General features: G+C 43.6%; 1 protein-coding gene across 17 annotated transcripts in view; it reads left to right on the top strand.

The window, feature by feature from the left end:
* The window catches only part of RBFOX1 (RNA binding fox-1 homolog 1), a 1003674-nt gene that overhangs the window by 300486 nt on the left and 679692 nt on the right, over positions 1 to 23496 (top strand). The gene's annotated exons all lie outside the window — the stretch shown is intronic.

The raw sequence follows: 23496 nt of genomic DNA, 5'->3' as shown, positions 1-23496 counted from the left end.
TCCTTTCTCTGGTATATATTTTTGTCACAGATTACTGGCTATAGATGGCACTTCTAATATGGACATAATTATGTGCATTGGATATAATTCAAAGGGAATTTTCACACTACAATGTGATTATGGAGGGGGGTTCATTGTGTTTTGAACCTTGCTTCTTTTGAAATGCTTTTGAAATGCTCATGACATAAAGTCACTGCACTGACAGCAAACTTAATGTTCACAATCTTTTTACCATGCTTAGGAGATGAGTAGCCATCTCTCAGGTCTTCCCTTCTTCCTATTACCCTTTCACGTGTGGATTTCCCTGCTTTCTTCCACCTTCAGAGCTAACTATAGTTCAGTGTTGCATACACATTGATGCTAATGTTAACCATGATTAGTTTCAAACCTGCTTCTGGCTTTGCTTGTGAACTCCAGCAGGCCTTGAGTTGGGGTAGGGGTGGATATAGTGCTGCCGTGGTTAAATATGGAAAATGAAAGGGAGGTGGAAAGATGGTGTGAAGGGAAACAGGGTATGTGTGCCACAGGAGTGAAAAAGAGTGGGTGTGCTCACCTATCTGCTAACCTTGGTTAGAAACACTGGACCACTACATTTGAGCTGCACCTAGCCCCAGCTCCACATCCGAAGGTATCCTCAACCAATTGGCCTCCGGTGGGTCTTACTTGGTGGGCACTAGTGGTAATTATGAAAACAGCAGCATTACTCCGAATGGATAAGTGGAGGTTGACAGCATTAATATTTCCAGCAGTGCCCTGCAGTAACCTTGATGTAACAACACCACAAGGTATTCTGAAGAATTTAAATGGAGCTCTTCAGTTCTTATTCTGAATGCTGGCTACTGGAGTGGTGGTGGGAAGGGAATCATAGACTGGTATAATTGTCAAGTTGGGAGAAACCACAGAAAACAAATAATGGTGAGACCAGAGCAGGCATCAGGGGTGGACTTCCCCAACTTCCTGGGCCTGCGCTGCTGTCCGAGGAAGTGATGCAGTGAACACAAAATCACGAACTGCACCAGTATGTTACAATAGGCTTATGTTTAAATATCTGGGGGGGGGGGGACATTTCTAAAACATTATTTGATTTCCCTGACTGATCCTTGAGTATCAAATTTGTGCTTTGAAAGCAGCAAAACTGTTGTCACTAAAAGTAGCTTCCATGGATCATCACCTAAACTTGAAGTTTTACATACACACACACACACACACACACACTCACACACACTACAATATTGTTGTTGTTGTTCCAATATTTAAATTGCTTCAGGATGTTTCTTACTTTGCATAACTGTTGTGCTTATACTTAGTAGTGTTAGAACCTGCTGAACATATCTAAAATATATTCAGTGGACTTGAATGAGATACCACCTTGGCATGCTTCAAACTCTTATTGCACATCTGAAACAATTTGTAGCAGAAAGCATAAGGTTTTGAATGGCACATTAAGGAAAGAATATGAAGAAAGCACTTTCTGTTTTGATGATTTCCTAACATTGTCAATCAAGTCCCCATAACAGCAATATATTATGAGCAATTTTAAAAACCCCACATCCCTGCTTGCTGTTGAATGACTCTTTGAGGTGGGATGGGTGTATAGGAGTTAAAAGGGGAAAGTCTTTCTCATTTTCAGAGCAGGAAGAATGTCACCCAGACGATGCCCTGTGGTTAAGGCCTCAATTTGAGATGAGCTGCCTGGTTTCCAGTGGGAGAGGGAGGCAGAGTCTGGGACTGGACCAGAGAGGGTACCCGATCCCTCTGGTTTTCTCCTTGATCATAAATGTGAGGCTCTACAGGAAGTTTTAAAGAAAATGAAGAGCTACATTTTTTTTTAATCGTTTAGCAATTGCTCAGTTGTGGTAACTGAAGATAATGCATGCAGATAGAGTGCAAATGTCTGAATTTAACTAAAATTGGCCTTCTCACTAAGTTTCATATGAGAGTCCAGGGCTAGATTTACGCTGACTTGTTTAAGGTTGTTAGAACAATATTAGATATATTGTTCTAAAATGTCACAGGACATACTTATAAAATAAAGTGCTTCTTACCTCTGTTTTCTCTGTCAAAACACTTTCCCTATTGCTGGTTCCTGTTTGCTCTGCAACCCCCTCTGGTGTCACATTTTAATAACACGCTATGAACTTTAAAAGCAGAACGTTATGTATCCATATGGGTATCAAAACCCATTCCTTAATGTTAAACCCCATGAGTGCAGATCCACTCCAAGTTGAAAATACCAATAGCAAAAACTATGAATGGACCCAGAAAGTTGAGTGTTTGTGTGAGGAGAAAGTGGCCTTATTTTCAATGCTAATAACTTTGGTCTTTTCTAAAATGTGTAGAAACTCTCTGCCCTTCCTAACAACAATGTATTTGATGGTATCTCAAACTCACTAAGATAATTCAGGTTTTTTTTTTTGGGGGGGGGGGGTTGCTGAAAATATGAAGAGAGTTCAGGAACCATTAGTAAGCAGAAGGAGATTGCTTTCAAATGAAAACCACCAAAATGGTTTTCTGAGCTGGATTCAACTGGCACAATTTATTTCTTGTGAAACTGTCACCTGCCATTCTAAAGCCCAGCCATATGTGTTATAAACAAGCAATGGTGCTTGTGGACAAGGGGGTGCTCTTGCAGCTAAACCGACATAAGATTCTAGGGGTGACAAGTTAAATAAGCAGCCTTATATTATGGCACTGGCGCACGCACACAAACAGGCTCGGTTTACGTTTAGAGGGTTCACAGTGTGCCAAAGTATTCCACCGACTCTTTTTCCAAAATTGTTTCTGAAATTGCTTTTGATACTTTCAGCTGTATCCTTGATTGAAATTTCGATTAGGTTTTGTAGTGCTTTATGGGAGCAAAGGTGCCCCAGAGTTCACACAGATTAAAGGCCTCGAAATCATGGGGCATAATCCAGTTGGGGCTCGGCACTTCTTACCTCCTGGGGCTGCAATTCCCATAGTTCCCTGGGAAGAGAGATTGATTGGGGGAAACAGAGGGGTCTCCTAACAACTCTCAGCAACCTTTAGCAAACTACAGTTCCTGGCTCCCACCCCATACCCCATTCATACAATCTCCCTGAGAATGACAACACATCCTTATAATATCATTCATTTTCTCTGGGTAATTGCAGCCACATTTTCAATGTGAGTGCACATGTTAGCTGCTCAATGTGATTAGTACATGTTTTTAAAAGTTTTAAAAAGATGTCAGCCCCTAGATCACCTCATTGCAGAATCTAGGGCAAATCAGGGCTGTGAAGGAGACCCACGTCCAATCTGCACATTCATCCAGGATGTGGAGATCATGCTTTGAAAATCGAACCCTCCAAATCCCCCCCCCCATCCCTCATCGGAGGATTGCTTTGCTTCCCTGCCCTTTGATTAGGCCCACTTCTCCTTTGCCAAGTCAACCTTGCTGGCATCTGCATTGACATTCTCGGCAGCGTTCCCTGGAGGCAACCACACGGCTGACCGCTAACGAGCAGCCGAGTGGCATTAGCTTTGTAGTTCAAGGTCATTCGCAGCACCGCACTCCATTTGCCTGTTTCTCCAGAACAGGGGGAGGGATGGTTTGCCAAGGGAATCCTTTTGAGGTGCATCTTGACAGATAAAATCACCACTTTTTACATTCAAGAGCCACCTTGGGGCCTGCAAGATCAAAAGGCTTTATGCTTTGCGCTGGAGCTGATAATGTGATAGGTCAGCAGAGTTAGAGAATCGCCCCCCCTTTTTGTTCTGTAATGTTTTATAACTCTGCATGATCTTCTTGGGGATACAATGTGCGCCGTTAAACTTGTGGCTCCTTTGCCTATGGATAAGAATTTTTTTTTTATATAGCAGCTTCTGTGAAAAGGTCTTGCAGCACTTTCCAGAGATTAATTAAAAACACCTGCAAGAAAAAGAGACAAATGCCATCTCTATAAAAGCCAAGGTACCAATGGGCAAACGAAAGCACACAGAGCACAGAATGGGGTGACCAAGGGCATGCAGCATTGCAAATAACAGATATCGAGTGAGACATAGACACAGCACCTGGGTCCAGCTTCTATCCCCCCAATCTCAAACATAGGCTTTGAGGAAATGATTTCCACACCATTCTTCTAGGCCTTCTACTAACTCAAATGCTAGTGGATGGGGTTTATGAGAATGAAATGCCTTCCTAGCAGCAGCAGCTTACTTTGCAGATCCATTCTCAGTTTCATAATGGGATGGGGAGTCTGAGGGCTGCAAACTTCTGAGAGGCACTTGGGTGGGACCAAGGACAAAAGTGAGTGGAGCAACAAATGTGATTTTTTTTGCCAGTGTACAATAGACTAGCTTCTACACACCCTCAGAAATGCACACCTTTGTCACCCATCCAGACAAGCAGCATCAGTGTTCAAGGAGGTGAGGATATTATTCGGAAAACTAGTTGGTGAGTGATGGGTGGGAACAATTTGAATGATGAGGAAAATCCTGAAGAGAGTTGGGATGAAGATGTCTTCCTCAGTCAGGAGAAGCAGGTTGTGATGATGATTATGATGATGATGATGATGATATTTTATAATAATTTATTATTTGTACCCCGCGCATCTGGCTGAGTTTCCCCAGCCACTCTGATGATGATTCGATTTATATACCACCCTTTGTCACAAGATCTCAAGGGTAGTTCACAAGATACAACGCAAAAGCACAAATAAATAGTTAAAACAAAATGAATAAAACAATAACCCTCTCTCCCACAAACACATTTAAAAGAATGTAGAATATTAACCAGACAAAGGTTGAACAAGAGCATTTTTGCCTGGCACCTAAAGGTATACAATGAATGTGCGAGGCGAGCCTCCCTGGGGAGAGATTTCCACCAATGGAGAGCAACTACAGTTCTTGTGTTGCCACCCTCCAGATCTCGCATGGAGGAGGCACAGGGAAGAAGGGCCTCAGATCATAAATGCAGAGTCTGATTGGTTCATATTGGGAGAGGCAGTCTTAGAGATATTGTGGTCCTCAGCCGACACTTTGAATTTTACATAGAAGCTAATTGGCAGTCAGTGCAATTGGGCCGGGATTGCTGTAATATGCATTGCTCAAACTGTTATGTATTGAAGTTCTCACCCTAGGCCACTAAGGGTGTGTATATATAGTTCATTCTGCTGCAGTTTTCACTCAGGTCTGCACATGCAAATGAGGGATTGAAAGTGACGTTCAGGGATTGGGTAACTACAGAAAGTTGTTACTGTTGCTTGTAGCTGAGTTCTATATAAGCAGGCTGCTGAGCCCTTCAGCTCACTTCTGTTCCAGCCTGAGAATAAACGAGAGCTGCTTGAAAATCACTGTGTCGTCTGCTGTGTCCACCCACTACTTAACACAAACCATCTTGCCACACTGAGTAACCTAGCCGCCGCATTCTGCACCAGCTTCAGAGGCAGCCCTACATATAATGTGTTGTGGTAATCCAGCCTAGAGTTTACCAGAGCATATACAGCAGAAGTTAGTCTACCATTGAACCACAACCGTCAAATTCCACCCTTCTTTCTGCACTGAAATAAGTACAGGTATGTTATAGCCACAAGTTTCTCCTTCACTACCCACCCTTTTTTCCTTGATTCCCAACCTCACTGCATTTTTCAGGCTTCTTTGGGAAATGTGTGATTTCCCATGGGTGTTCTTGGAAGTATGGCAGGGCTGGGAAGTTGTGGAGAACTGTGGCAAAAACCGTGCACTGTTTTGAAATTGAAATTTGAAATTTAGAACGACAATAGAATGAATCAATGTTAAATTCTTAATATATCAGTCAAAAAGACTAGGTGATCAGAACTAAAAAAAATAAATAATTCATGGATATATTCTAATGAAGATAACTTAGGAAGCATTCCTACTTCTCTGCAAAAGCTTGTATATCTGATCTATTAATCTATAATAGATGTGAGTGACTAAGAATCAGATTATTATTTTTTACAGTGAAATATGATGCTGTAACTATCTAAGAACTAGGAATGTTTTTAAGCTTCCTGACATGGTTTTATCTGCATATGTAATAAACTGCACGAATGCACACAAGGGGGGAGGGACTTGGCTTCCCCCTTTCTTTGTCTTCTTCTCTCTCTGGGGTGGGAGCATAGCTATCCCGTTTTATTGCCTTCCAGATTGATGGGTGATAGGAAGTCTTCGTGCTTTTATATATAAGGCATGTGCTGCGCAGATATGATTTATGTTATCTCAGCAGTTTTTGCTCAGTTTCACTGGAATGTTCTTCTTGTTGATCAAGGTCAGAAGACCCTGTGATTGTGCCATTTATCTCAGCTGCATGAATTCTGAAATATTGAGCCTTGATTCAATATTCTATGAATAGACTGGAGTGGGGGAATCTGTGGTTTCATGGCAGTGGTTTAGCAGGAGGCTGGCATAAGTGTATGTGGGGAGAGGGAGATGGGGGAGGGTCATAAATAGCACAGTCGTGGAACATCTGTTTTGCATGCAGAAGGTCTCAGGTTCAATCTCCAATGATATCTCTAGGCAGGAGCCTAAAACCCTGGACAATACTGAGATAGATGGACTAAGGGTCTAACTCATTATTATTAAAAAAAGCTTCCAGTTGTACACATTTACCCCATGTGCTGTGGAAGGGCCACAGCTCAGTCATAGAGCAGGTGCCTTGCATGTAATAGGTACCAGGTTCAATCCTTGGTATCAGCAGTTAGGGCTGGGGAAAGTCTCCTATCTTAAAGCCTGAAGAGCTCCTGCCAGTCAGTGTAGACAGTGCTGAACTAGGTGGATCAGTGGTCTCATACAGTACAAAGCAGCTTCCTAGGCTTCTCTATATGAGAGAGGGACTGTTTATCTATTGAGGCTGTGTACATGTAACGTATATTCCAATAGTTTCCCTAGAATTTGGTGAATGCGGACATTTGAATCTTGATAGTTGAAGTGAGTTTTGTGAACAAAAGCTATTTTTGATGACTGGCAGCTTACTAGGCCAGAGGCTTTCAACCTTTTTTTAAGTCCCATGACCAACCACGTTATTTTTGTGGGTCCCCTGTGGGATACAGTGGAATCCTCACTTACATAGGAGTTCCATTCCAGGCCACCGCACACATCACTGGAATACGCAAAAGTGGGGATTCCCCGGTTCCGTCCCTGCCCTGTTTTGGCGCCGTTTTCAGCATGTGTGTAAGCGGGAACATGCATGACAATTGCGTGCAAGTGGGGATTCCCCTGTACGTGGTAAAAAAAAAAAAAAAAAACCTTGTGTTGTTGTGTCATTTAGTGGGTTTGCCTATCATCTTTTTAGGATTAAAATTTAAGCAGCACAGCTTTGAAAATACTTTTTTAAAATTACAAGTCATTCATGGCCCTGCTCAGTGTTGTTTTTGCAAGGTGGCACCCAATAAAATAAAACTGAAACAGGAATCCTAAACAGCCTCAGCTGGCAGTGACTTAGGGAATGGAAAGGAAAGGCACTCTGCACACACTCCGAGACATCTTTTCCCTTCTGTTATGATGCCAAGAATGGGCAGCAGGAGGCAGTTCTTAACTCCCTTACAAACAAGCATTAGGTTGCAGCTTGAATGCTCGGTTGACTGAGCACTTGGAAACAAGTGTTAATCACTGTGTGTTTCCATTGTCTATCTAAGTCTTCTGTTAGCGCAGCAGTCAGAGTGAGATAAGCCAAGGTCAAACAGTCCAGGTCAGAAGCCAGCCGAAGTCAGGTATCAGTACTGGGGTCAGGAGAAGCTGAAGTCCAAGTCCAAGCTGAAGTACTGGGGTCAGGAGAAGCTGAAGTCCAAGTCAGGAACAAGCCAAGTCAGTCAAGAACAAGCCAGGAGTCAGGAACAGGACGAGCAAAAGCAACCACAGGCTCAGCACAGTAGTTGCAGACATTGCAGAATAGGTCAGCCGGCTTCCCTAAGAAGCCGGTTCACTCCCACGCTTCTTATGAGCTACAGCTGTCTCTAATTGCCACCTTCGCTTCTCAACTCGGTGTTCTACAGCTGAGAAGGGAGGAGGAGAGGGGATCAGCTGATTCTCTTCCTGACTGGGACCTGCTTCTGGCTCAACTTCTTCCTCTAGCTCTGGTCTTCCCTCCTCCTCCCTGTCAGATTCCTTCTCTTCTGAGGAGTGCCACCACCAGTCTTCCCCAGGTATGAATTCCTCAGATTCCTCTGTGGGTGCTGCCTTGTCAGGGGGGGGGGGCTTGCCACCACTCCTCCTCATCTGACTCGACCCTGACATCTTCCTTAGTGTGTTGTGTTGCCATAGTAGGGAGTGGGGAGAAAAGGCAGGAATTAGTAATGTTACCTTCTAGCAGACAATGTTCACAGGCAACATTTTGGAAGAACAGATGGACATAATCTATGTGAATAACTTTTGAACCTCCAGCTTCAAATCCAGCTGAGTGTATGAAGAGCCTATCTTCTGAGTCTAGCCAAAGGCCCACCTATTCCAGTATCCTCTTCTTACAATGGCCAACCAGATTGCTATGGGAGATTCCACAAGCAGGACCTGAGCAGAACCACATTCTCCCCACTAGTATTCAGAACGATATTGTATCTGACAGCGTAGGCAGAACATAGCCACCATGGCTAGATATCATAGAGAAGTCATTGTCACTACCACTATCCAGGACATGTTTCAGTCTACTTGAAGAATTTGGTCTATCTAGCACATGATTGTGTATACCAGTCCTTCCTACCTGATGTCCTCCAGCTGTTTTTGACTAAAACTCCCATCAGCCCCGGTATCATACAGCGAGTGGTGCTGTCTGGGTCTAATGGGAGTTGTAGTCTGAAATATTTTGAGGGCAGCAAGTTTTGGAAAGGTTGGTCGACACTAACTGCTAGCTGTTTTCCAAGGCATCTGACAGTTGCCAGGATAGATAAAGTAACTGCAACAAATGCTCTTGAAATGGATTACACTCTGGGATGAAGAAAAGAAGACGGTGTTGTAGTTAAAGGTCACAACTTTCTTAATTGGCATCTGAAATATTTGTTGAGAGAACTTCTGGGAGCACATGCTGGACATGTTAACAAAGCCTGGACTTTTCAGTGAATTAAGCCCTTCCGAGCATTCCATGCTCAAAGCTCTATGACTTCCAGCTTGGAAACAGCATAAGAGCAGCTGATGAAAAGGAAAGCTGGAATATTTCACCACATTAACAACAAACAAACTGTTTCGTTAATCACAGCAACATAGATATTATTTTAGTGATTAACCAAATCCCTTTAGAAAAAGGATCTAGAGCAAGCTTGCATGAAGTGATGTTTGATGCCTTTATAAGTGTGTGTGTGTGTGTGTGTGTGTGTGTGTGTGAAATGTGTGTGTATTTTCACACATCATTTCGCAAAATGCTAGTAAATGTAGTTCACAGTTTATTATATATGAATGAAGTAGAAAATGTACCTACATCAAAAGATGAAGTGTGTGTGTGGGGGGGGAAGTAACCTAAATTATGGGCACTTTATCAAAAACATCAGGGTACTGAAATTAAATAAAAATTAAGTAGCATGCCTGCAAGCAGAGTAATGACCCATCTGTTCATTACAGCCTTAGTTTCCATCAAAGACACAATCTCATTAAAAGCATATCTTTGATTATAGAATGAGTTCCAACTGCATAAAAAGTTGTATTACTTTATTCTAAGTTATTTGAATTGTGGTGGGCTTTTACTTTCTTTTTGCATGGGTGTTGGGGTCGGTTAGCTTATCTTCAAGAGCAATGATAAGTTGTGTAAATTTTGGAGCTGAAGTTCCAGGTGCTTCTATACTAAATAGAAGAGATTATTTCGCCACACTACACAGTGATTCCCAGCCTCAGTAATTTGGGAAAACAATTAACTTTAGAAACTTTTCTCTTCAGGTTTACTTTCTTTCTCTCATCTAATGAATATGGCTAGAAACCAAAACCATCTCATGTGTTCTTTGCATCAGAGGAAACTTTTTACATTTAATAATCTCCAAGGTGCCCTTTGAACAAGGAACTTTTTTTTTTTTTAAGCTGAAATTACTATTTGGTAAGCCAAACGTTTTCAGGGGAATGTTAGATCTTCATGAGCCAAAGACAGCAGTCCAGAAGGTGTGAAATAGAAAAGTAAAAACTTTTAAGAGCGTGTTCCAATAATAATAATAATAATAATAATAATAATAATAATAATAATAATAATAATAAAACTAAGGGAGGAGCATTCTTGGATTTTTTTTATTTCATAAACTGTCTTTATAAAAAACACACACCACACACCTCAAAGTAGTTGACGAAAAGATAAAGCAAGAGAATCAAGAAAAAAATAAATGCCACCCTACTTTAAAACGTTCAGAAGTTAAAATACGAAAACAGATAAAAATAACCTCAACTTTCTAAGCATCGGGGTAAATGTAAAGGTAAAGGGACCCCTGACCATTAGGTCTAGTCATGTCCGACTCTGGGGTTGTGGTGCTCATCTCGCGTTACTGGCCGAGGGAGCCAGTGTAAGCTTCCGGGACATGTGGCCAGCATGACTGAACCGCTTCTGGTGAACCAGAGCAGCGCACGGAAACGCCGTTTACCTTCCCACCGGAGCGGTACCTATTTATCTACTTGCACTTTGATGTGCTTTCGAACTGCTAGGTGGGCAGGAGCTGTGACCGAGCAACGGGAGCTCACCCCGTCGCGGGGATTCGAACCGCCGACCTTCTGATCGGCAACCCCTAGGCTCTGTGCCACCCACATCCCTTAAGCATCTGGGTAGGCTTGTCTAAACAAGGATGTTTTTTAGTGGGCACCAGGAAGAGTAGGCTACAGTGAAGGCGCCTGCTTGTTATCAATAGGCAGGGAGTTCCAAAGAGTAGTCACCGCCACACAAAACAACTGAGTTCTTACAAATGCAGAATGGGTATTATTACTACCTGTAGTAGCGCCTATTCTGCCTGTAGAAGTGGTTGAGGGGCGCAGGTGGGGTAAGGCGATCTTGTAGATAAACTGGGGGTCTCAAGTTGTTAAGGGCTTTATACACCCATAGTAACACCTTGAACCTGGCCTGGCAGCAAGTAGGCAGCCAGTGAAGGTCTCTGGAGTCACTGCCTATAGCCAGAGGTGATGAAGGCTCGAGTCCAACCATGTACGGTGGGCCCAAGCGTCAACCTGTCTGCTTTCTCTGAGGTGAAGTTTTGTAGCTCAGTGGTGTATCTACTCTGCACGCAGCTGGTCTCGGGTTCAGTGCCTGGCATCTCCAGTTATCTTACTTCAGAGAGAGATATTGCTGTGAAGTGAACAGTGTATATTCCCCAATTTCATTTTTAAACTTTAAATGAACAACACCCCTTTGAGGCTGCAATCCTATAACCCTGCAGTCAATTGGAATTACTTCATGATAAACATGCATGAGATTGGATCCCCCATTGTTGTCCTTCAATCGGCAGGTGGTGGGGTTCTTTGTGGGTTTTGTTGTTGTTGTTGTTGTTCTTCATGCGGGCTTTGGGGAATGGACTACTTTTAAGGAAAGGGATTTTAGTGGTGCTGTGCTGTTTTTACTTATCTGTGTTTTAATATGTTTTTGCATTGTTTTAATTGCATTACAGTTTAGTGACTTGTTAACGCTTATCTTTTAAATGTTTTTAGCTGTTTTTCTTTTTAAAAAATAAATAATAATATCTGTGTTTGTTTTAATTTTCGTGAGCCTCTGTGAGTTCCGGTTTGAGGGAAAAGGTGGAATAGTATCAGTAGTAATAATTCATGCCAATATTAGATATAATGTTGTTGCTGCTGTTGTTTTACAAATGTAGGAAGATCAAAGAACCCCCCCCCCTTATTGTCCCTTGATTCCCCCCTTCCTTTTCCCCCTGGTTGATAGAGCCAGTATTTGAATATGACCCGTTAAAGGCTGATTTATTGATTATGCCGCTTGGTCATCCATCCCCCTTCAGAGGGATTGCTATAGAATGGATGGAGTTAGCTTTGTGTGAAATTTAAATTGTGTGTGTTGATCACGCATTTATCTTATTTAAATTTGCACTGCAAGGCTGTGTTTGTATTTCAAATTTAAATTGTTTTTTTTTTTAGAATCTAGATATGGGAAGTTGTACATTTTTAATTATTTTAGACTTGTCTTTTTTATTTAGAAAACTCTTTTAACTTGCAGTTATTTCAATGATTCCATAATCCATATTAATTATATAATGGTTGACAATGTAATTTATTTGGAAGTAAGCTTTGTTGAGGTCAGCTGGGTTTACTCCCGGGTAAGTGTGGATAGGACTGCAGCCTGTCTGGCTTTGCAAAGGCTATAATTGAGCAATTAATGCCATTCCTTGTGCTTTTTATTGTGCTTAAATATCCAGAAGATGGCAGTAGAGGACAAAGAATCTGCACTCAACTGCTTGACTAAATAATTAATTAACAGAAGTAATAAGGAACTTTAAATGTGAAATCCTGTCCAGAAGTTGTAGGATAAGTTTAAAACATTAGTGCAAGCAGCTACATCTTGCCCATGCACTTGCATAAATACCTGATGATGATGATGATGATTTTAAAAGCCAAAAATCTCACAAAAATAGTATTTTGTAATATTTAGGGACCGTGTTCCCCCTTGTACCCTGGGGTTTTACTGAATACTTCTGTTAACACCCAAAGCAAGAATTGCCTATTTGCATATGGTGGCACCTTTCATTTTATTGGACATAGCAGAATCTGTCACTCTGCTCCTTGACATGTGTGTGTGTAAGTGTGTTTGTGTATATATATATATATATATATATATATATATATATATATATATACACATACACACACACACACACACACACAGAGAGAGAGAGAGAGAGAGAGAGAGAGAGAGAGAGAGAGGTTCCCACTAATTCCTGCCCAATGTTGCAATTTTGTACACATAGCCATAAACCTCATTGGGCTCAACAGGGTCTCAGTTCAGAGTAACCATACCTAGGATGACGTTCTTTGTCTAATAATGATAATAACTTAATTAGTCAAAAAGATAAATGAATAAATGTGTGACTCTTTTTCACTTTTGACCTTCTTCTGGCATGACCTTTCACTGATGAAAGTTTTTTTTTTTTTTTTGCTTGTCACTTCTATTTCTTTATTTTTCTTGTTCTTTCTTTTCCTTTTTAACAGACAGAGCAAGATGCACTCTTAGGACCCACTTTATCTCCCCTGAAATATTAATGATTGTGTAAAAACCATGCTATTACATAACCAGACATTTCTGAAGTGCTTAAAAGGCAAAGAAAAATTTGCTCACCAACATGACTACTCTCAAGCATGTATAATATACTGCCACAACATTACACATACAACAGTGAAAAATTAATTCAGGTTGCAGTTTCCTAGTGGTTAGCAATGTTGTCTGTCTTTCTTTCTATGCACCCCCCGTCCACGGGGAGGCTTCTTGGAAACCTGAATTTAACGTTTCATTCCCTGTGCTAGCTTTTTGAGCCAATATGACACCCACTTAAAAAAAAAAAAATGTATTTAGTTTTATTGGGGTACAGATGAAACAATTTGCAGTTGGTTTACTCAGTCCTTCCAGCCAAACCTATTTTATCACGTTGAACTGAAAGATGAGTCCTTTAGGAGCATCAAAAGCCCTCAGACAATCACGATTGCATGGCGTGGGGAGCAGTGGCAGACCTACATTTTTGGGGCCATGAAGCTGGAACTGTTATGGGGGCCCCTTCACAACCAAAAGCAAACACTGTTACCGTCTTCAGTGGGACTGTTCCATGACAGATCACCACACCTTTAAATCTTTGCTGCTGACTCTCAAACTTTGGGATTGTGGAAATATAGGTAAAGGTAAAGGGACCCCTGACCATTAGGTCCAGTCGCGGACGACTCTGGGGTTGCGGCGCTCATTTCACTCTATAGGCCGAGGGAGCTGGCGTACAGCTTCTGGGTCATGTGGCCAGCATGTGGCGAAACCAGAGCAGCGCGCGGAAATGCCGTTTACCTTCCCGCCGGAGCGGTACCTATTTATCTACTTGCACTTGACATGCTTTCGAACTGCTAGGCTGGCAGGAGCTGGGACCGAGCAACAGGAGCTCACCCCGTCACGGGGATTCGAACCGCCAACCTTCCAATCGGCAAGCCCTAAGCTCTGTTGTTTAACCCACAGCACCACCCACGTCCCTACTGTGGAAATATACACAACAATAAAATAATCATCTTGAGCTATGTGTCTCCAATTGTGTCTACTAGACCCTCCTTTTTAAGCCATGCAGACTAAAGTCGCTTCTGGGGGCCCTCCAGGATTAGGGACCCAGAAGCTTAAGCTTCATTAGTTTCATAATAGATTCGCTCCTGGTGGGGATGGAGACTGGTCCCAACTTGCTGACCCCGTCCTCTCAATCATGCCCCTGCACTCTGACCCAGTTCCAATCAGGTGTTGAGGATGAAGGTCTAATGTGCGGTTTCAGATGCTTGAGGACAGTGGTGACTTGGGGATTCGGAAAGTGGAGGAAACGGTTCGCAGGAAAATTTAAGCAACTGCTTCTTACTCTGAATTTCCCTGATAGAAGGAGCAAGCTGATGAAGAAAATAGCAATGTGTGTATAGAAGGGGGGGTGGGAGTGAGGACAGAAGGATGTTGCAGTGGTTCAAAGTCCTAAGAACATAAGAGAGTGCTAGACCTATCTAGTCCAGCATCCTGTTCTCACACTGGCCAAACAGATGCCCATGGGAAGCCCACAAGCAGGACCTGAGCACAAGAACAATCTCTGCTCCTGAGGTTTCCAGCAGCTAGTGTTCAGAAACATTGCTGCCTCTTGACTGTGGAGGCAGAGCAACAGCCTTCATGGTTAGTAGCCATCAAGATCCCTCTCCTCCATTCATTTGTCCAATCCTAGTTTAAATACATTTAGGTTTACTCCCTCATATCCCCCCTTCAACAGTGAGGCCTTGCTCCAGGTTCACTGATTTTGCAAGGTAACAATGAGAGGCAGAGTCCCCTCTGTGGTGGCTCCCATCTTGTAGAATCCTTTCCCTAGACCAGATCCACCAGGCCACACAAACAAAATGTTTTTGTTCCTTTTAGCATATGGTTAAAACATGGATGTTCAAGAAGGCATTTGGCTTAACGTTTTCCTGACTGGAAGTTTTCGTAGAGTTTCCTTTATGGCCCCTTTTGTTGACTTTATGGTTGGTTTATGATATGCTGCTCATGATTTGATGGTTTTTATATGATTGAATTGTGTTTTGTGTGCTACCTTGAGTTCACTTGTTGAAAAAAAGATGGGGTATAAGTTTTAATACCTGTGGTGCTATGAGTAGTAGTAACCATAGTTACCATTGGTAGCTGTATTAAATAGTAAAGGATCCTTGCAGGATCTGTAAACCATTCTAAAATGTTATAACACAATCACATGGTGGCAATCAGATATGAACAGTCAATAGGCCTGTGGGTATTTATTTATTTATTTAGAAAACGTCTTCCTAACTACTATGTACTTTCAGAGATCTGCTATGTTTTGATTTGTGCCAATGTGCAGATTTTTATTATTATCCCGAAATGATCTTTTAACAACTAGTTAACCTCAAGTTCGGCTTGAGCAATAGTAAACCAATAATCCTCTCCGATGGGCTTCCTTGAAAACTGGGAGGAGTAAGGAAATCAATTTCTCTTCTTATCATCATGACCAATTTATTTTGGAGAACGAGAATACCTTCAGCTGACACAGATTAATTACACAGATTGTATCAGTTGTCTTCATCAGGACCCAATAAGAGTCTGGAGGAAACGTAACAAGTTGGTTTACGCTCCCCTTCAAGTCAAGTGTAGGGTTGTTACTGATTCACACATCCATATTTCAAATGTCAGGGCTTAACCTAAACTTCTCCACAATGTAGGAGACAAAGCTGCTACACCCATAATAAAACATTGAACATATATAAAAAAACCAAAAACTTTCCTATACAGGATTGCCTTCAGACACTTTCTCCAGTGAAAATAGGGACATCCTAAGGAAAAGTGGGACATTCTGGGATCAAATCGGAAACTGGGACAGCTTCTGTAAATCAGGGACAGCCCAGGAAAATAGAGACACTCGGAGGGTCTGTTATTAGCCAAAGGAATGTGGTCTCCTCAAGCAAACAATTGAAGTAGATTACTGGTGTAAACTTGGCATTTGAGGGAGGAGGGGTACCATTTGGATTTTCTACCCCAGGCACAAATAGATCTTAGGCCACGCCTTCCTTCCTTCCTTCCTTCCTTCCTTCCTTCCTTCCTTCCTTCTTTGTTGTTGCCACTGCTGCTACTGCTGCTGCTTAGTTTTGGACATTAGCATAAGTACTCCACAGTACTTAATCATTAGCATAAGTACCGGTACTCCACAGGCATAGCTGTCAAGTATCCCGTATTGGCCGGGATTCCCCCGTTTTTACACGTGTTTCCCGCTCCTCTCCCGGATCCCTCCAAAACCCGTATATTCCCGGGTTGTGTGGAGGTGGAGGAGGGCCGGGAATGCCCGGGGGGAGGAGAGACAAGCCATCGGCGCTTCCCTCGGCTGCAAGCGGAGCAGGAGAGCCAGGAGAGCGAGCGAGAAGCCGCTAGGGGGAGCGTTCCGTCGGCAGCCCGGCCAAGCGCTCTCTCTCTCTCTCTTCTCCCTGGCTGGCTGCTGCGTTGGAACCGGCAGCGCTTCCAGGGGCCGGGCGCGCCTCTCGCCCGGCGGGCGGTCGGGCTGGCCTGCTTCGCCCTCCTCTGCTCGCTGCGCCCCTTTAGATGGCTCCTTCCTGAGCTGCCGTCGCCTGCCTGGTCTGCCTGCCCAGCTTGCCATGATGCCCGCCATCTGGGGCTCGGCGCTACCGCCGCCGCGGCTGCTGCCGCTCTTGGCGCACTGGCTGTGTCTGGTGTCGAGGAGCACGGCGGAGACGGCGGCGTGCGCTCCCTGCCGGCCCAAGCTGTGCGAGATGGCACGGTGCACGGCGCCAGAGCTGATGGCGTGGGACGAGTGCGGCTGCTGCGAGTGGTGCCTGAGCGCTGAGGACGAGTGGTGCGGAGGGGCGTGGGGCGCTCGTTGCGGCCCGGGGCTGGTGTGCGTCAGCCAGCGCCAAGCCGAGCCTCCAGCCGCCGAGGAGGAGGAGCAGGAGCCGGAAGAAGGCACCGGGCGCTGCTCCGCCCACTTTTGCTTCTGGCTCTGCCCACCACTGCCATGTGACTGTCAGGTGAGGCTGCTGATCCCTTATTTTCAGATCCGAAAGTTGACAGCTATGCTCCACAGGGCATGGCCCAAGCCAAACTAATTCTCCCCTCTCCCCATACAGTTGAATTATTTAGGAGCTTGCCAAAGTGTGAAGAGTGTCCCTCATCACAAGACAGAGTGCTCTGCACTGCAAAAGCACTATGAAGTTAAAATTAAATATAAGGGAAAGGATAGCATGGACAGGACAGACATGAAAGTATCTGTGTCAACTTATTTGGCTTTGCTCACCTTTGCCTTTGAATGCCAGCAGGTGACAAGGTGTAACTTTTTTATTTTTATTCAGTAGTAGAAGTGGGGGTTCCATTTTAGCTTGGTATTGGAGCACATGCTGTACAAGCAAAAGAGCCCAGGCTTATTCTCTGACAAACTGTTTAACTTGTCATGAGGCAGAATATTGTGCTCTTCTTATGTATTGGGAGTTAGAGAGGACACAGCAAGGAAAACTGTGGATATGAAGCCAACTTGGTCCCCTCAACACACACACACACACCTGCAAAGTCTGCCTTTCTAAACATCACCAGCAATGGCAAGTTTAGCCCTATCAACCAGGGACTTCCCAGATTGCAAACTTTTGTTCCTATGTAGAATTTTTCAAAATAGGCCTTAGGACCAAAACAGTGAAAATCATTTTCATCTTGCAGCCTATTCATGGCACTGATTTGTAGGGTAGATGTACTTCTTTCACATTGGGATCGTATACTATTGGATCTTCTTGGCCCCCATTGCCATTAGCCCCAACAGTTAGATGGAACCTACATCCCCCTCCATGTACAAAGGTAATATGTCTCAGAATAATGATGGGGCCCAGAACGAAGGGTGGACATCACCATCATCACTTGCTTCTGAGCTTCCAGGGTCATCTGCCTAGCTGCTGCTTCTGGGCTCAGTGGACCTCAGTCTGATCCAATAAAGCAATCTCTGTGTGTTTATTATGAGCAACATTAGACACTAAACAAGTCTGAGTCCAAAATGGATGGTTTCATATCATCTGTTTGACCTGGCACGGCAGACAAAGCTCAACCTGAAGATACAGAGGTGAGTAATTCACCGTCAGGTTATATGAGAAACAATAAGCAATAATGAAGATGAAAATTGCATCATAAAGGCATTCATCAGGGCAGTTTTGTAATACACAGCCATGACAATTCCAAGGGATTAAACGGGAACTGTTTGCATTTGGAGAATAAGCACTCTTGATGCTCCAAAGCAAACATATTTTTGAAAGGCTTCAGCATTACAGTAATTATAGTAGCAGTGTTGCAAAAGTGTATACATGGATAAGAACTTAATTTCACATGGAATAATAATAATAATAATAATAATAATAATAATAATAATAATAATAATAATAATAGAATTTATATACTGCCCTATAGACAAGGTGAGCCTCTTGGACCTGAATCTTTAACCCCGTGCTCTCTTTAAGGACACTTTTATGATACTGGCAGATGAATTTATGTCTTTGCATTCAGCCGAAGTATCTGAGGTGCTCCACTGGGATATCTCTCATGGTTGCAGGGGCGGCAAAGCGGTGGCACCCCCCTGGGGGCGGGGCGCTGGCCCCTAGCGCGCACACCATGATGTCACAGTGCACGTGCAACATCCCATGTGCAGTCCACCCAAGATGGCGGGTGCGAGCGGCCGGCACCCCTTCCGTGCGGTGGCACGGCAAGTTTTAAGGCTACAGTGTGCAAACAGCAGCACAGGCGCTGTGCTGCTGTTCATGCACTGCAGCCTTAAAAGTTGCCATGTGCCAGCGGCGTTGATCGCGGGGGCGGGAAACCGCCCCGAGTGTCACCCCCCAGGGTGGTACCCGGGAGGAACGTCCCCTTGCTCCGCCCCTGCATGGTTGCAGATGTGGGGAATCTCATACTAAACGTTGCTCTCCAAACTTCTCTGCCCAGGTCACAGTCCTCTCATTAAGTCACACCTCTTACTAGCCTGCTCTGTGCCTTCCCTAGATGCTTTGGCTGACTGGGGTGTCTTGAACTTAGCAATGCCTCTTGGTTGCCTGAATGGAGAGGTATAAAGAAATGCATGGGGACCATTTCCTTTTGTGTAGCATGTTGTCAGCGTACTGTACTGTATAGCATGGAGTAAGTGGATAGAGAAATGTTCTTGTTCCTCTCTCATCATACTAGAACTCATGGACATACAGTGAAGCTGAATGCTGGAAGATTCAAGACAAATTTAAAAGTACTTCTTTGTGCAGTGCCTAGCAGTTAAACTATGGAACTCACTCCCACAGGAGGTAGTTCCGACTTGGATGGTTTTAAAAGATGATTTGACAAAGTAATGTAGGGCAGGGTTATCAATGGCTACTCACCATAATGGGTGTTCTCTTCCTCCACAGTCACAGACAGTAATGCCTCTGGATACCAGTTGCTGAAAACCACAGGAGGAGAGAATCTTCTTGTGTTCTGGTTTTGATTTCAGGTTTCCCACAGACATCTAGGCTGGCCACTGTGAGAACAGGATGCTGCACTAGATAGGCTATTGGCCTGATCCAGCAGGTTCTTTTTATATCCTTAAACAATATGCAAACCAAAGCACAGCTATCCTTCAAAATTCACCATTCTATGAATCTTGCAATTCAGTTCTCCAGCCAAGGAGTGTGTACACAAATCAAAAACTTGGGTACACAATTAATACAAATGCATATATTTGCGAACACAGCATTCACAAATGTGCTCTGCAAATTGTATATTGGGTACAATAGCATGGAAACACATGTATATTTGGAGAAATTCCCTCTAAAGTGCTGTCTACTTTTCATGAGGACTTCTTTAATGCAAATTGCTGCAGAAATGCGGAGAACTGAGAAACTTGAGATATCGAGAAATGGAAGGAAGGAGCTAAAACTTACATTTTTGATCATCCCTAGTTGTTCAACATTGGAAGTAATTGACATGGCTAACTTAGGTCCATTAATTTCACTGCATAAGATCATAAGAAGAGCCCTGTTGGGTCAGGCCACTAGCCCAGCGTCCTGTTCTCCCAGTGGTCACCCAGATGCCTGTAGGAAACGTACAAGCAGGAACTGAGCACAAGAGCACTCTTCCTGCCTCATGGATTCCAGCAACTGGTATTCAGAAGCACTGCTGCCTCTGACCATGTGAGTCTACACTGAGTAGAACTCAGCTGAACTGGACACAGTGTGGTTGGGCCTAGCCAATATGGTATTATTTGCTTCCACAAGTAATCTTTTAAAGCGTCAGCTTTTGGATTCTGAGTGGGAACGTAAAGACAGAGTTAGAGCTGGCATGTAAAAGAATATATTCTTTGCCCTTTCCTGACATACACAGGTGACTTCACCAGGTGTTGCTAACTGCTTTCTGTGGGATATGAGAATAATTCATTTCCCCTTAAACAAACAGCTTTAGTTTTGCAGGGATAAACACAAACCTCAGTTGCCACTTAGCTGGATTTAGTGGGAAGCACTTAGATTTGTAAGACATGCATCTCCACTTGTTTTTCAATAGCTTTCTGGTCCACTCTGCCACTGAAGTGGGAGCAGGCTGAAGTGGAGTCAATTCTTTGTGGTCGGGCTGGAGTACCTATGTGACAAGTACTTTCAATTTCTCTCTCTCTGTCTCTCTCATGCCCTCCCCTCTTTCTTCACTGCCCTTTCTTCTTCTTTAATGAGAGCAGTAATGCAGTGGAGTGGCCTGGTGACAATTGCCACTGTAAATAAAACCCAGTTGCTTTGGGGATCTTGAATGAAGTTTGCAGAGAAATGAAGTATATACACTGCAGAGTAATTAGAGGTCTTTCAGAGTTGTCATTGGGGACAAGGGTGGGAGTGGAGAAACAGTTAAGTTAATTTGATAGCAAGAGTTTGAGAACTTGCATCTTTCTAAAGAAAGCAGGTCTTGTAGATCAGGATGGAAGGTGACCACAGTTATTGCCTTATTGTAGCATTGAGATGTTGCTTTCATTTGTGGAGGAGGCAGCAGTATTACCAATATGTTAAATACACAGCAGTTGTCTTAAATGTTGTGCGGAATGAAAAATCAAGCTATGCCAGGCTGCTGGGTTACCTGCAGCAACTGGGCAAATCATAGTGCAGGAGTCTTGAGTTTACAATCTAAAGCAGGCATGCCCAACCTGCGGCCCTCCGGACGCCCCGGACCACAACTCCCATCATCCCCTACCACTGGGTCATGTTAGCTAGGGACCATGGGAGTTGTAGGCCAAAACATCTGGAGGGCCGCAGGTTGGGCATCCCTGATCTAAAGGTATAAACTTTAAGTTGTTGGGGTTTTTTTTAATGTGCACCATCTCTACTCCCTAAACAATGCTGCTATGAGGAAGATGGAGTCATATTTAAGGTTCAGTCAGGGACTCAGGGTCGGCTGGTTGTTGGAACAAAATTCAAGCCTGTCCTGCGGTTTGTCCACTTAGCACTATCTAGGGTGCTACCTGCCTTGCATGCTTGCCTTAAGCTCCACTTTGCCTGACTTGACTTATACTGACCTTCCCTCTGCTTTGTCTGATCTTGTGTTGCTGAAATTTGACTTGACTGCTTTCTGGAACATGAACTTGGACTAGTGATACACAACCTTGTGTTCCTGGAATTATGCCTCTGCTTTGGGTAGTACTCCCATCTCCTGGCTGAGACTGCATTTTGTGACAAAACAGCAGATCATTTTGGGAAGTGTTTCCCCAAAGACTTCTCTTTCTTTTTTGAAGGAAGCTTGAAGACATAACTAAAATTTGCTCAGTCATGTCCCAGAACAACGGTTAAATATAGGTATATTCCTTGCAGCTGTGGTATCGCCCAATTAATGCTGTGCCTTGACACACACATACACCCTCTCTCTTTTGTTCAGTGGTTTTGACACTGACAATTCTGGGGTTCTCACACACCTGTCAGCTGTGTGGCAGGCTGCATCAGGGAACACCTGGTATCCAAATGTCCTCTCTTGAGATGCTGTCACAGCCCATATTTTGGCAGAATTTAATTCACTGTGCATTTTGGCACAGCTTTTTAGCTGATTCACACCTCTCAGGCCAGTGCTTGGATCAGAATGTAGATATGTGAATTATTCCATTGTTATGGGAACATTTCAGCTTGAAAGTGGGCATTCTGAGTTGTGACTCAACGTTTGTCAAATGCTCTCCCAAGTGAAATGTGCCTGGCACCATCGTTGTTGCTTTTAAATACCAAGCAAAAACATTTCTGTTTACCCATGCATTTGCTCATTAATTGAAAAGAGGGTTACTTGCAGGTTTGCTTGAGAGCTTCCCATTGTGGCATCTTGTTAGCCACCATGAGTACAGAGTGCTGGACTAGATGGCTTCTTCCTATGTCCTTAGGGTATATCTTTTGGTCTTTTTAGTGCTCATCTTTAAAGCAGGGTTTGGGGCAGGAGTAGTCCTACCTGGATATGCCAGGGATTGAACCTGGGACCTTCAACATGCATATGTCAGGTGCTCTACCACTGAGGCATGGCTCCTTCCCCCGTGATAGCCATTGTGGTGCCCTCCAGATGTTGCTGGACTACAACTCCTATCACACCTGATCACTGGCCATCTAGGGGCCCCACATTGGCTGCAGCTTCTGTAAAGAGCCCACTATGATCTTATGGAAAATTCTGCCAACTAGTTACATGCTGGAGCCCTGAAACATTTAATTTTTTTTACAGCAAGTTTTAGTACACTTCTCATCACCCCCCATAACCTTGCATGTGAAGTGTCAACTGCCTCAGATGATTCTCCACAGATAATTCTTTCTCATGATTTAAGATGCCCTTAATTGCTTTACTGAAGGGAGAGAGAGCACCTTTTAACCAAACAGCTGAGCGATTTGCTATGACAATTCTGCCACTGTGCATTCACTTAATTTCCAATTAATCAAACATTCAATAAATCATTAGTATAATTACACCTGCTCTGGCTTTTCCTACCCACCCACCCCCCACCCCACATTCTGCACATTAGCTATGCTCAGTCAGGTTCCTGTTCCGGCAGCGTAGATGGATTCATTTTGCCTGACCCAGTTGGTTGCACGTCCTCATGAGCCTTGAAAAACGATGGGGCAGAAATTTTAATTATTTATAGTGCCACAAGTTTGCTCTCTCTCTCTCTCTCTCTCTCTCCCTCTCCCGCCAGCTCCCTTCCTGCTTCTCACACGAATGCTCCTGCAGCAACTTAAAACAAACATCAGTGCAACAGTGACTGGTTAATTTCTCACGCTTTTTTAATCATTTTTATTCCCCTACTGTGCCACTTTTCTAATTACACTATCTCCCCAGGTGTGCAATAATTCCCTCATCACCATATATCTCAAGTACAGATTATTAAAATAATATAGCTTGTGTCACATAAACGT

This window comes from Lacerta agilis, chromosome 13 (genome assembly GCF_009819535.1).
Source record: "Lacerta agilis isolate rLacAgi1 chromosome 13, rLacAgi1.pri, whole genome shotgun sequence".
Taxonomy (NCBI): Eukaryota; Metazoa; Chordata; class Lepidosauria; order Squamata; family Lacertidae; genus Lacerta; species Lacerta agilis.
Note: the sequence above shows the minus strand (reverse complement) of the source record. Positions and strands in the feature narration are given on the sequence as shown.